The sequence below is a fragment of the Dipodomys spectabilis genome, unplaced genomic scaffold (assembly GCF_019054845.1).
Source record: "Dipodomys spectabilis isolate Male_0828 unplaced genomic scaffold, ASM1905484v1 ptg000414l, whole genome shotgun sequence".
Taxonomy (NCBI): domain Eukaryota; kingdom Metazoa; phylum Chordata; class Mammalia; order Rodentia; family Heteromyidae; genus Dipodomys; species Dipodomys spectabilis.
This window is the reverse complement of record NW_024871091.1, coordinates 2,472,070-2,477,843: the sequence shown is the minus strand read 5'-3', so window position 1 is coordinate 2,477,843 and position 5,774 is coordinate 2,472,070. Positions and strand designations below refer to the sequence as shown.

The window sequence follows — 5,774 nt, the reverse complement described above, 5'->3', positions numbered from 1 at the left end:
GTGACCTAACTACCTCTTAAAAGTTCTACCTCCATGGTCACAGCACCAGTTAAATTTCAACATGGGAGTGGGTGCCAGTGGCTCATGCCTGTAATCCTAGCTACTCAGGAAGCTGAGATCTGAGGATTGTGGTTCAAAGCCAGCCAGAGCATGAAACACAGTGAGACTCTTATCTCCAATAAACCACTCAGAAAACCAGAAGTGGAGCTGTGGCTCAAGTGGTAGAGCGAACACTCACCTTGAGCTGAAGAGCTGAGGGACAGCACCCAGGCCCAGGGTTCAAGCCCCATGACTGACCACAAAAAAAAAATCAACAAACATTCAAATCAAAGGGACTTAATTACTGTGCATTGAGGAAAAAGAAATAATTTGACTTTTCGGTGACTACTGCTTCTGAACTGGCACTGATTACAGAGAACCAAAATATATGCCAGAGGACCAAAAAAATGAGAATAAGGACTTATGGAGGTCAGATGACCAACTGCATTTTACATCAGGCCCATCTAAATCCCGTGGTTCTCTGAAACATCTTGTTGTTATTTCCCTAGTTCCGGAATAAATAATTGGAATAGACATACTTGGTAGCTGGTACAATCCTCACATTTGTGTCCTAACATTTGAGCAAGGACTATTATGGTGGAAATGACTAAGTGGAAGCTACTAGAAATACTTCTACTTAGTAAAATAGTAAATTAAGGACTGGGAAGGTGGCTCAGTGGTAGAGTGCTTGCCTTCCATGCCTGAGGCCCTGGGTTCGATTCCTCAGTACCACATAAGCAGAAAATGCCAGAAGTGGCAATGTGGTTCAAGTGGTAGAGTGCTAGCCTTGAGCTGAAGAGCCCAGAGTTCAGGCCCCATGAACGACAAAAAAAAGTAAACCAAAAGAGCACTGCATTCTTGGGGGGATAAAAGAGACTAGTGCCACCAAGATGGACTATAAAAGTACAAGAGTTGTGATTCCCACCATATTTTTATTCAACTTATCTATTTGGCTCATGCAGAATATAGATAATCTTGGCCATTGAAAGTAGGTTACCATATACTTGGTCAGGTGGTGACTTCAATGGCAATTTCTATACCCGATGTAAATTCATTGTTTGGGCAAATCAATACATATCTAGGTACTTGATATGCAGCTACTGATCCAGAAAACAACTTTTCTATGTCTATGTCAAGAGGGCCCAGCAGGTTGTCTGTTGTAAGGACAGCACTATATCTTCCCTGTTCTGTCTAGGAAGCACTATATTAAATAAGTGTAAGGGGAGTAGATATCTTTGCCTTGTTCCTTATATTAGGGGAAATATTTTCAGGTTTTTAGTTTGATATTGGACATATCTTTGGTCATATATAGCCTTTAAATTATATTGAGGAACATATTTCTATTCCTAGTTAAACCAGAACTTTATCATAAAGAATTTTTACATTGGGCTGGGCAGGTGGCTCAGTGGTAGAGTGCTTATCTTGCATGCATGTGGCCCTGGGTTCGATTCCTCAGCACCACATAAACAGAAAAAGCCAGAAGTGGCACTTTGGCTTAAGTGGTAGAGTGCTAGCCTTGAGTTGAAGAGCTGAGAGACAGCACCCAGGCCCAGGGTTCAGGCCCCACAATTGACAAAAAAAATAGTTGGGTATTGATTTTTTTTTGTCAGTCATAGCTCTGGAACTCTGGGCCTGAGCACCATCCCTCAGCTCTTCAGCTCAAGGCAAGTGCCCTACCACTTGAGCCACAGCTCCACTTCTGGTTTTCTGGTGGTTTATTGGAGATAAGGCCTTTTCTGCCTGGGCTGGCTTTGAACCATGATCCTCAGTTCTCAGCCTCCTGAGTAGCTAGGATCACAGGCATGAGCCAATGGCGCCTGGCTGGGTATTGATTTTTTTTTCAATACTATTTTAGTCATACTCCTGCATGAAAAAATAGGTAAAACTATCACATTTATATACATACTGAAAACAGGATTCAGTAACAAGTCATATTTAAATTCTATAAAGAACAATCATTAAGCAATCATTGGTTATAGAGAGCAGAGTAGGAAGAAAAGAGTAAGCTGTAATTTTCCTTTCTAGGAGCTGGGAAGGTGGCTCAGTGGTAGAGCGCTTGCCTTGCAAGCCTGAGGCCCTGGGTTCGATTCCTCAGCACCATACAAGCAAAAAAGAAAAAGCCGGAAAGTGGCACTGTGGCTCAAGTGGTAGAGTGCTAGCCTTGAGCTGAAGAGCTGAGGGACAGCGCCCAGGCCCAGAGTTCAGGCCCCACAACCGGACCCCAAAAAAAAAAAATTTTTCCTTTTTATTAAAGAGAAGCACCCTCTGAAAAAAACTCATTAGTGACACATATCTACACTGCAAAGTGAATATATATATAAAGTTAGTGATTGCACTGATTTTATTACTTTTACTAAGCCATTTTATCTTCTCACACTTAATGCAAATAAAACACAACAAAGAAAAATATGTCCTTGTTATTCACAATAAGAAGGTCTGCTGTGCCCTTGCAGTCTGGGAGTCCTGTATGATAGAGAGCACTCAATGGCTCACGTGGACCAATGCACCATTTTGATTCTGATCCACTGAACAGGATCCCATCCGTATGTGGTAACTGCACTAACTCCACAGGAGCTGTGACAGACTGAACCAGTTCAGATTATCCCCATTATCCCCAGACCTCTCTAAAGAAAAGACCTTATAAAGTAAATGTAATACCTGATCTGTCTATAAATTACACCTACAGGTTGATTCTTTAGTATAAGGTGGAAAAGGGGGTTCTTTCTTACATACACAGAGAAAAGTATTACTGTTGTCTAAAGATTGCTAGATTGACTTGTGTTTTTATAACAAGATAAGGTATATGTCAAAACCACTATAAGATTAAGAAACTTCAACAACTTTGATCAATTCTTCAAACAATGGAGCAAGTTCCTTTTCTAGGCTGACAATTAGCCCTGTGTTGGCATGACTTCTGGCTATGAAACTCACCACAAGAGGTAAACGATTGAACTGAACTACCTGGTGGGTGTTATAGTAGCAGATGATGCTTTTATTCTTTGAAAGTCCAAGTTTGCTCCCTTGGTCTGTTGCAAGGGCAAAAGTAGATAAGAAACCAGGTCATAAAGCATGCTCGGGACCATTATCATTGGCCACTTAAGATAACAGGTACTCCATCTCTATCCGACACAACCATAGCATAGAGTCCCTCAACACTTGGTAACTTCTTATACAGGAATCGCTTTAGGTCATCCACCATGACAAATCCTTTCCCTCTCAGGATCTTGCAAGCCTGGGTTTCTGGGCCACTGGAATATCCCCCCCATACTTGAGGTAAAGACAAGTCCTAGGCAGGCTGCTGTCACATGACTTGAAACCCCTGTGGCTGCTCCCCAGAAGCATTTGTCGGTATTGATTTTTTTTGGGGGGGGGTCGGGTTGTGGGGCCTGAACTCTGGGCCTGGGCGCTGTCCCTTAGCTCTTCAGCTCAAGGCTAGTGCTCTACCACTTGAGCCACAGCGCCACTTCTGGCTTTTTTTTGCTTATGTGGTGCTGAGGAATCGAACCCAGGGCCTCAGGCATGCAAGGCAAGCGCTCTACCACTGAGCCACCTTCCCAGCCGGGTATTGATTTTTTTTTAAAAAAATAAAATAGCCGGGTGCTGGTGGCTCACGCCTGTAATACTAGCTACTCAGGAGGCTGAGATCTGAGGATCGCGGTTCAAAGCCAGCCCAGGCAGGAGAGACCTTGAGACTCCTATCTCCAATAAACCACCAGAAAACCGGAAGTGGCGCTGTAGCTCAAGTGGTAGAGCGCTCGCCTTGAGCTGAAGAGCTGAGGGACAGCGCCCAGGCCCAGAGTTCAAGCCCCACGACCGACCAAAAAAAAAGAAAAGTAGTTCTGGCAGGGTGTACCTAAGTAGAAGTAGAGGGTATATAAAGGGACATTTAGTGTATTTTACTGGCATAAGATCAGATTAAATACATATTGTTTTCAAAATACAAAGATAAGAGGAAGGAAAATGCCTAGATCCTGTTCAAGCCCCACGACCGACAAAAAAAAAAAAATAGGCCAGTCCTTTGATCGAAGATTTGACACCATTATTATTATTAGAAGTTATATAGTAATTTCTAATACTTCGTTGTTTTTGTAATATTTTATTCTTTCTTAGTTCTCATGTTGCTTTATTTATCTAGTGAGAGTATTCTTTCCCATATTTTCATGGTGGTTTTTTCTCTCCTTTATGTAGAATCCCTTCCTTCATGTATCTTCTGCATTTCTGGCTTACTTTTCATGACTTCTTTTAGTTATTTTTTTTCCTTTTATTGTTTTTGTATTGAATTTTGTTTTTCTGTTTTTTTTTTTCTTTTAGAATCTACTTTTTATAGTTCAAATGGTGATACAAGGCAGCTATACCTTAACATTTCCATTTATGTGTCTGATGTGTCTTGATTAGAGTCATACCTCTGGAATGTTTTTGTTTTTCCTTCAAGTTTGAAGGATAGCCTTACTAGATATAGTCATCTATGTTGAAAGTTATTGTCTTTCAGTTTGAAGTACGTCATTCCATGCTGTCATTACTTTTAGGTTTATGTTGAAAATATGCTGTTATTCTGATGGTTTTGCATTTATATGTGACTTTTCACATCTCTCCTGCACCTTTCAATATTCTTTCCTCATTTTCTATATTTAATGTTTTGATTATAATATGTAATGGAACAGTACTTTTCCCCTCTTGTCTATTTGGTGCCCTAAAAGTCTTCTGCCTGTATAACTGTCTTTGAGATTTGGGGATTTTCTGCACCTATTTTATTGAATGTATTTTCTATGTTTTTTTTTTTTCCTCTTCTTTTATACTCATGCATAGGCTTGGCCTTGATGGGCACCAATGCCTTAGGTATGTATTCCTAGCCACTCAGGAGGCTGAGATCTGAGGTTTGTGGTTCGAAGCCAGTCCAACCAGGAAAATCCATGAGGTTCTTATCTCCAATAAACTACCAAAAAAAAATCTGAAGTAGAGCTGTTACTCAAATGGTAGAGTACTGTCTTTGAGTACAAACAGCCCAGGTATAGCACATAGGCCCTGAGATCATGCCTCAGTACTGGGGGAAAAAATGACATAGGTTTGCTCTTTCAATGGTGTGCCTGAACTCTTGTACACTCTATTAATAGATTTTTAGCATTTTCTTAATCTGAATTCCTCTACCATGCCTGCAAGCCCTGATGTTTTGTATTCAACTTGGTCCTGTCTATTAGCTAATCTTTCAGCTGGGTTTCTGATGGGATGAGGCGTTTCCAGGTATGTGTGGTAAAGCATGGGGAAAGGCATGCGGTGTCCTCTTTGTGCAGATCAGAGTGCACTCAGTCAAATATGACACTCCCATAGCCTTGTCTTGCCATGTGCATGAGACTCAGTGGCAGCTTTGGCTTGTCTGCAGCAAGCACTGTAGCTTTTCACTTGGCTCTCAGGGTGTTTTTTCATTTGTACATAGGTATATTGGGCAGTAAGTCTAGGGATGAAGTGAGTTAGAGCAGGCTCCCTGGAATTAGCCTGAACAAGAGGCTCACATGCTGGTTGGCTCCTGTCCAACCAGATGAAGATTTGACAGCTATTTAACTCTTCATTCTGTTGTGATTGAAGAAAGGTTTGCAGGTAGCTCTTGCCACATAATTATGCTTGACAGTGGATCTAGGGATGAAGCAAAACAGGGTCCTCAGAATTTTCCTGTTTCTGTGCCTCCTTTTGTCCTGGGTGGAAGACTCAAGTGCTAGTTGGCTCACACTCAACAAGAGCAA

The 5,774-nt window shown here is 41.5% G+C and overlaps 1 pseudogene; it reads right to left on the bottom strand.

Annotated features, from left to right (window-relative positions):
- Positions 1-2,448: 2,448 nt before the first annotated feature.
- LOC122097108 lies at positions 2,449-3,238 on the bottom strand (annotated as a pseudogene).
- Positions 3,239-5,774: the final 2,536 nt, after the last annotated feature.